Here is an 8,584-nt window from a genome sequence, read left to right as displayed (position 1 = left end):
GGGCTTGAGGTTTCCTGTTAGGGGACAATAGTGCTATTAGCCAGGAATAGGAGACAGTGGCGTATCTAGGCAGCTGTATGCTGCAGGGGCAAACTGGTCTGGCTTAAAATTCAGGGTCACCCATCTCCCTGGGCCTTCAACAATGCTGAGAGTATTACCAAGCATCTCTGGTCAGCTCTCTCTCCAGGTCTCCATAAGACTATTGCTAATCTTTCTTTCTTTTTTTTTTTCTGCTAAACTATGTACTCCTTTGCCTTCCCGTTTTACTCTCAGTAGATGGCCTTGCTTCCTACCGCACAGAGCAAAGATAAAGCATCAGAACACAACTCATCCACATCCTTAGGCCTGGTGTCTACCCCTTCTCTGGTTTCAGTACTATGGCAGAGGGCTTCACTGGTGGTGCAGTGATTAAGAATCCGCCTGCCAATGCAGGGGACATGAGTTGAAGCCCTGGTCCGGGAAGATCCCACATGCTGCAGAGCAGCTAAGCCTGTGTGCCACAACTACTGAGCCTGAGCTCTAGAGCCTGCGAGCCACAACTACTGAGCCCATGTGCCACAACTACTGAAGCCTGCGCGCCTAGAGCTCGTGCTCCACAACAAGAGAAGCCACCGCAATGAGAAGCCCACACACCGCAATGAAGAGTAGCCCCCGCTCTCTGCAACTAGAGAAAGCCCACGCGCAGCAATGAAGACCCAACACAGCCAAAAATAAAAATAAATAAATAAATATATTAAAAAAAATACTATGGCAGAATGGACAAAACCCTCCCTAGATTAGAAGAGAAGTTTGGGAAATCAGAGATCTAGTCCAGAATGATGCTATCCTTCCCTGGTACTCAGATGGAGGCATTATCATATATCATTTTTATGAAAAAAATCCCCAGGAGGAAAGCAGATGCGTTTTGGGGACAGAAAGGCTAAGGAATTTTTATCATTTCTTAGGGAAAAGGGCAAAATCATATCAATCAGAGGAAATCGTGTTTTTCACTGGACTAGACAGTGTGGAGTTGGAAGAAATGAATTCTGTGGTGAGAAGGTGAGTTTGCCGTTTGGTAACTGAGGAGCGAAACAGCTACAGCTATGGCTGATACAGAGATTCAGCTGAAGGCCTAAGATTTTACATCCCTGTTAAAAGTCCAGAGCACTCCCCCACTACCCTTAATCCCCTTGGAAAGTAGTAGACACCCAAGCAGAAGAAGGTTCCACTGACATCCAACTGGAACGTGACACCAGAAGAGCTACTCTCATGCCTGGAGGGATGGGGAGTCCCAAGAGGCAGGAATGGGGCTCAAAGTGAGGAAGGGCTTAGGGAAGAGGCTGACCGAAGATCCAGAGGAGAGCATGAGGGAGGATCCACTTGAAAGAAAGGGAGCCCTTCACTCCTCCCCAATCTCATTTTCTGGGCCCTCCTCCTCTGCCTTCAAAATGCTGAGTGGAGGGACTTCCCTCATGGTTCAGTAGGTAAGACTCTGCTCTCCCAATGCAGGGGGCCTGGGTTTGATCCCTGGTCGGGGAACTAAGATCCTGCAAGCCACGTGGCGCAGCCAAAATAAATTAAAAAAAAAAAGTGCTCAGCTCCCCAAGACTTAGACCTTGGCCACCTAATACCACTCTCTATCCCTAGGCAGCCTTTCAGTGCCATCTCTACATATGTCCAGTACATGTTTGTTGAATGAATCGTGCATAAATGAAGGTGAAGATTTCTGGAGCAAGATGATGTTATGGGGTCAATTGTGTTCCCCCCAAATTTGTAAAGTCCCAATGCCCAGTATCTCAGAATATAGCTTATTTAGAGAAAAGCTCTTTAAAGAGGTGATTAAGTTAAAATGAGGCTGTTAGGGTAGGGCCCTAATCCTATATGACTCGCCTTCTAATAAGGAGAGGCAGAGACACCAGCGATTGGAGCACACAGAGAAAAGGCCATGTGAGGACACAGGGAGAAGGGACTGTGATATTGTGATATAAGAAATATATATTTGGTCTTTGTCTCCAGTTCATGGCACAGAATTCCTAAAACCCTGAGTGATGGGGGGAGAGGAGTGTCTTTTGTTATTCATAATAAGCTCCTTTCAATCATACCTGAGTTTATGCTAATGATGTACTCTTGGTGGGCCCCCTGGGTAGCTTCAGGAGGTACCAGAAGCCCACCAAGCTTGGGTAGCCCCTTACCAGAGGAGCCAGCCATGGGATTAGAGAGTTGGAACTTGCAACTCCATCTTCACCCACCCACTTCTGGGGAGAAGGGCGGGGCTGGAGATTAATCACCAAAGACCCGTGATTTGAGCATGATTTGGCTGCATTGGGTCTTTGTTGCTGCGCGCAGGCTTTCTCTAGTTGTGGCGAGCAGGGGCTACTCTTTGTTGGGGTGCGTGGGCTTCTCATTGTGGTGGCTTCTCTTGTTGCGGAGCACGGGCTCTAGGCACACAAGCTTCAGTAGTTGCAGCGCATGGGCTCAGTAGTTGTGGCGCATGGGCTTAGTTGCTCCGCAGCATGTGGGATCTTTCTGGACCAGGGCTCGAACCTGTGTCCCCTGCATTGGCAGGCGGATTCTTAACCACTGTGCCACCAGGGAAGCCGGAAACATTTGTTTCTTGAAGTTTCTGTAGGTTAGGAATCCAGTAGCAAATTAGCTGGGTGGTTCTCTCTCAGAGGCTGCAATTAAGGTATCAGCTGGGGCTGCAGTCATCCCAAGACTTTACCAGGGTTGGGGGGGGGAGGGGGGGAGAGGGATTTGCATCTGAGCTCACTCATGTGGCTATCGGCAGGCCTCAAAATTTCATTTCCAAAAAAAAAAAAAAAAATTGAAAAAAAAAAGATCCATTTCCAAATTCCCTCAAATTAGGCTCTGCATGAGACAGCCTCACAACACGGCAGTTGGATTTCCTCAGAGTGAGCCATCCAGAGAAGGAGAGAGAGAAAGCACCCAAGACAGAACCACCATCTTTTCATGAACTAATCTTGAAAGTAATATTCTACCCTTCTCCTGTATTACCTTCCCTAGAAGTGAATAAGTAAATCCAGCCCATGCTCAGGGAGAGGGTGTTACACAAAGATGTGAATACTGGGAGACAGGGATAACAGGGAGTCATTATAGAGACTGCCCACCACAGGGGGCATGTGCTCACCTCTTTACCTTTTCCTTCTGCCTGATGGCTAGAAGACAGAGATGGTGGCTGGAACTCAAGCAGCCACCTTGTACTGTGAGGTGATCTTGGAAGTGGAAGGTGTAAATGGCACAGCAAAAGGATAGAAAAAGAAGCCAGGGTCCCTGTCATTGTGGAGAACCATTCCCTCCATGTGCTGTGTGTCTCTCAGTTTTTATTTAGAGAAAGAAATACTCTTATGTTGTTTAAGTCATTGTTATTTTGGATTTTCCAATTGCTGCCAGCCAAACCTAATCCTAAGTGATCCACGTTCTCTTTGGTGTGGCCCTGGAAACTACTCCAATTAGTAAAAGGGCTGGTTTCTTATTATTTCAATGCTTTAGATATGATCATTACAAGGACTTGCTCTTATTTTTTTTTAAATTTATTTATTTATCTTTTTTTTTTTTTGGCTGCGTTGGGTCTTTGTTGCTGTGCATGGGCTTCCTCTAGTTGCAGCAGCTTCTCTTGTTGCGGAGCACAGGCCCTAGGGCTTCCTTAGTTGTGGCACGTGGGCTCAGTAGTTGTGGCTCACAGGCTCTAGAGCACAGGCTCAGTAGTTTTGGTGCACGGGCTTAGTTGCTCCGCAGCACATGGGATCTTCCCGGACCAGGACTCGAACCCGTGTCCCCTGCATTGACAGGTGGATTCTTAACCACTGCGCCACCAGGGAAGTCCCCAAGGACTTACACTTGATGTATGTTCGTTGAAATCACTCTCATTCTCTTGCCCTCTCCTTTAAGTTCAGCCCAAACTGTTCTGTGTTCCCTCACCTTTGACTCATCCTCTCTCTCCTTTCAGCTATTTTCCCATTAAGAGGCAGACACTTGGGGCTTCCCTGGCGGTCCAGTGGTTAAGACTCTGCTTCCACTGCAGGGGGCGTGGGTTTGATCCCTGGTTAGGGAACTAAGATCCCACATGCTGCCACAAAAATAAAAATAAAAAATAAAAATAAATAAAAACAAACTAACAATAAAACCCACAGCATTAAAAAAAAAAAGGCAGATACTTGAATATATTTGTAGAACGTGGAGAAGAAATTGGCATAGAGAAGGAAATTAAAAATCCAGAAGGGAGTCAGGAATGCCTGGCAGAATAATGCCCTAGAGCAGGGGTCGGCAAACAAGAGCTGCCAGTTTTTGTAAATACAATTTTATTGGAACACAGCCCCACCCATTCGTTTACCTATTGTCTATGGCTGCTTTCTTGCTACAAGGGAAGAAAGGCCCGCAAAGCCTAAATTATTTGCTATCTTGTCCTTGACAGAAAGTCTGCTGACTCCTGCCTTCCAGGAGGCAGGGGCGGGGGTTGGGAGCACAGAAGGAGTCAGAGATGCCGGTGAGGCTGGAGAGATAATAAATAGTGCAAGAGAGTGACTGTGGGCCCTAGCCCAGCAGGAAAAGCAGCGTGATTAAGGTGAGGCCGAGAGAAAGGAGAAAGATTCAGGGTGGACAGATGGGGAGGCTGAATGCTTCTGAAAGGCAGAGGGAGTGGGTGTGTGTAACATCCCCTGAAGGGGATGTTAACGACTAAGATTGCCCAGGTGCTGAGATCCTCATGACAACTGAGGCTTTCGTCCGGACCCCCTGGTCAACCATGAGCACAGATCTCTGGCCCCTTTGCCTTCCATTGTCTGCCCCTGCCCCGGGCCCAGATGCCGAGTTTTCAAAGAGTGAACAGTGACAGGAGACGGCATGAAGAGACCAAGGACTAATGGCGAAGAGCTGGCAGGAGGAGCTTCAGAGTTAGAGCCCCGGGCGGAGCAGGTGAGGGAACCCGGAGGAGCCTCTGCTCCCGCAGCTTTCGGGACACCGCCAGCTTCTACAGCCCCAGTGAGAGCAAGCTGCTGGAAGTGCGGGTCCAGACTGAGGGCTTTGTTTGCCGTGAAGGGGGAGCAAAAGGCCGAGGAGAAAAGGAGGGAGGAGGTGTGATGGGTGAGGGAGCTTGAAATAGCCTAGTGTTGAGCAAAGCAAAGAAAGCAAGGCAATGGGTTGGATTTCCACAAACTTAACTCCAAGATCAGTAATATGTAACTATCATATTTAGAGCATTAAAACAATCAGTGACTAGCTACTGAGAGTCCCTGTAAGAATTAGGAGCAGAAAACCTCAAAACAAACAAAACAAGAATTAATTTTTTCCTCTGGTAGAAGTCCAGAGGTAGTTAGTTCATGGTTGGCATTAGTGATTCCAGCCGGTAGCAGAGACCCAGGCTCCTTCTACCCGCTCTGCTCCATCCATCTTCCTTTCCTAAGTTATCTCTGTTCCGAGATCTAGCAGCCATAGCACGTCCATTCCAGTCAGGAGAAGGAGGAAATGGGAGAAGGAGGAGGTCCCTATAAGGACCCTTCCCAGAAACCTCAGCTGCCTTTACATATCCCATTGGCGAGCACTTTTACACAACTACACCTTTGCCACAAGGCAGCCTTGGAAACATGAATTTCATTCTGAGTAGACACGTGCACACCTAAATTTTACAGACCAAGTAGAGAACATATACAAGGAAACAATTTTCTCTGCCACATTCCATCCTTACATCTATATATACAAAAGACGACCATACATCCCAGTTTGCATGGGAGAGTCACGGTTTACACTGTTATCCCACATAATTATTAACAGAATTCCTTTTCACTCAAAAGTCAAAAAAAAAAAAAAAAAGGAAAAAGCTTGGTGGTTCCTCAAAAAGTTAAACATAAAATTACCATATGATCCAGCAATTCTACTTCTAGGTATATACCCCAAAGAATTGAATGCAGGGACTTAAACAGATACCTGTACACCCATGTCCATAGCAGCATTATCCATAATAGCCAAAAGGTAGAAACAACCAAGTGTCCATCAACAGCTAGAAGGATAAACAAAATGTGAACTATACATACAATGGAATACTATTCAGCCACTAAAAGCATGAAATACTGATACACGCTACAACATGGATGAACCTTGAAAACATTATGCTAAGTGAAAGAAGCCAGTCACAAAAGGACAAATGCTATATGATTCCATTTATATGAGTTACCTAGAACAGGCAAATCCATAAAGACAGAGAGTGGTTACAAGGGCTGGGGAGTGGGAGAAATGGAAGTTATTGTTTAATAGGTACAGGAGTTTCTATCTGGGATGATGAAAAAGTTCTGGAAATTGATAGAGTGATGGTAGCACAACAATGTGAATATATTTAATGCCACTGAACACTTAAAAACTGTTAAAGTGATACATTTTATGTTATGTATATTTTACCACAATTTTTTTCTTAAATTTATTTATTCTTGGCTGCTTTGGGTCTTCGTTGCTGCTTGCGGGCTTTCTCTAGTTGCGGTGAGCAAGGTCTACTCTTCATTGTGGTGCACGGGTTTCTCATTGCGGTGGCTTCTGTTGTGAAGCATGGGCTCTAGGCACATGGGCTTCAGTAGTTGTGGCACGCGGGCTCAGTAGTTGTGGCTCACGGGCTCTAGAACGCAGGCTCAGTAGTTGTGGCGCACAGGCTTAATGGCTCCACGGCATGTGGGATCTTCCCAGGCCAGGGCTCTGAACCCGTGTCTCCTGCATTGGCACGCAGATTCTTAACCACTGCGCCACCAGGGAAGTCCCATTAAAAGTGAAAAAAACCCTTAAGGTATCTACCCAAGAGAAAAGAAAGCATATATGTCCATACAAATACTGACAGTTCAGAGCAGCTTTTTGTAATAGCCAAAAACTGGAAACAACCCAAATGTACATCAAGAGGTTAATGGAGGGCTTCCCTGGTGGTGCAGTGGTTGAGAGTCAGCCCGCTGATGCAGGGGACACGGTTTCATGCCCCGGTATGGGAGGATCCCACATGCCGCGGAGCGGCTGGGCCCGTGAGCCATGGCCGCTGAGCCTGTGCGTCCAGAGCCTGTGCTCCACAACGGGAGAGGCCACAACAGTGAGAGGCCCGCGTAACACAGAAAAAAAAAAAAAAAAAAAAAGAGGTTAATGGATAAACAAACTCTGGTATATGTATACAATGGAATACTTTTCAGTAAGAAAAAGGAATACACTCACAATACCTGCAATAACATAGATGAATCTCAAAATAATTATGTTGAGTGAAAGAAGCCATATAAAATAATTTATGCTATATTTATATATACATTTATATAGAATTCACATACTTTCTAGAAAGTGCACACTACTGTATGGTGACAGAAGTCGATTGGTGGTGGCCTGCTGGGGGGTACAAGGAAGGATAAGAGAGGAGGATAACCAAGGAACACACGGAAGCTTTGGCAGAAGTGATGGATAAATTCATTATCTTGATTGTGGTGACAGTTTCATGGGTATATACAGGTATATACTATGTCAAAACTTTTCAATTTGTACACTTTAAATATGTGCAGTTTTTTATATGTCAAGGATACCTAAATAATATTATTAAAATAAACATGCACACATAATTTCATTAACATATGAATAAATAATATTAAAAATAATTTTTAAAGAAGTGTCCTAGTTTGGATGATAAATTAAATGGTCACCCTATATATATTCTTCTCTCCACTTATGAAACACATTCACCTGATCCCCAATAGAGAAACTCCCCAAATCCCACTGTGTTCAGCTCAAAGTCTATAACCTAAGTCTATAACTACCCACTGGGTCCAGTTAGAGGTGCAACCTATAAGCTAAAAGACAAACTGTCTTTAGGTATGTACTAGTGGAGTAGGAACAAGGTAACCACAATAAAAATGACTGTTCTGAAAATGAGAGAAATGTCCACTATCCCCCAAGGACACAGGAGAGGTTGGTGTTGGGGAGATGCCTGTTGGGGCCACAAGGTTTTCAGTGCCTGTTTCACTTCTGGTGCAGGTTTGTAGCCTGGGAATGGTTTCAGGGTTGAGTAGTCACAGATGTTTTCAGGCCAAACTGGTGGTTACTTGGGTAATACAGTAGCACCCCCTTATCCACGGTTTTAGTTTCACTTACACTTTCCCTGGTTTCTGTTAGCCAAGGTCAAATGCCATCCGAAAATATTAAATGGAAAATTCCAGAAACAAACAATTCATAAGTTTTAAATTGCACACCGTTCTGAGTAGTGTGATGAAACCCTGCCCAGTGTACCTTTGTCCTGCAGGGACATGAATCACCTGTTTGTCCAGTGCATCCGCACTGCATATACTTCCCGCCCCTTAGACATTTAGTAGCCTTCTCGGTGATCAGATCGACTACTGTGGTGTCACAGAGCTTGTGTTCAGGTAACTCTCATTTCACTTAATAATGGCCCCAAAGAGCAAGAGTAGTGATGCTGGAAAAAACAGTATGTATAGTGTTCAGTACTAGCCATGGTTTCAGGCATCCACTGTGGGTCTTGGAACTATCCCCCCACGGTTAAGGGGGGACACTTAGCAGCCCTCCAGACTATTTGCTTCATGTGCAAATGACCACAGTCAAAGACCTCACCTAGATAAAATTTTTA

The sequence above is a fragment of the Grampus griseus genome (assembly GCF_964374135.1).
Source record: "Grampus griseus genome assembly, chromosome: 11".
Classification (NCBI taxonomy): Eukaryota; Metazoa; Chordata; class Mammalia; order Artiodactyla; family Delphinidae; genus Grampus; species Grampus griseus.
The sequence above is the reverse complement of the archived record's forward strand: the minus strand, read 5'-3'. Positions refer to the sequence as shown.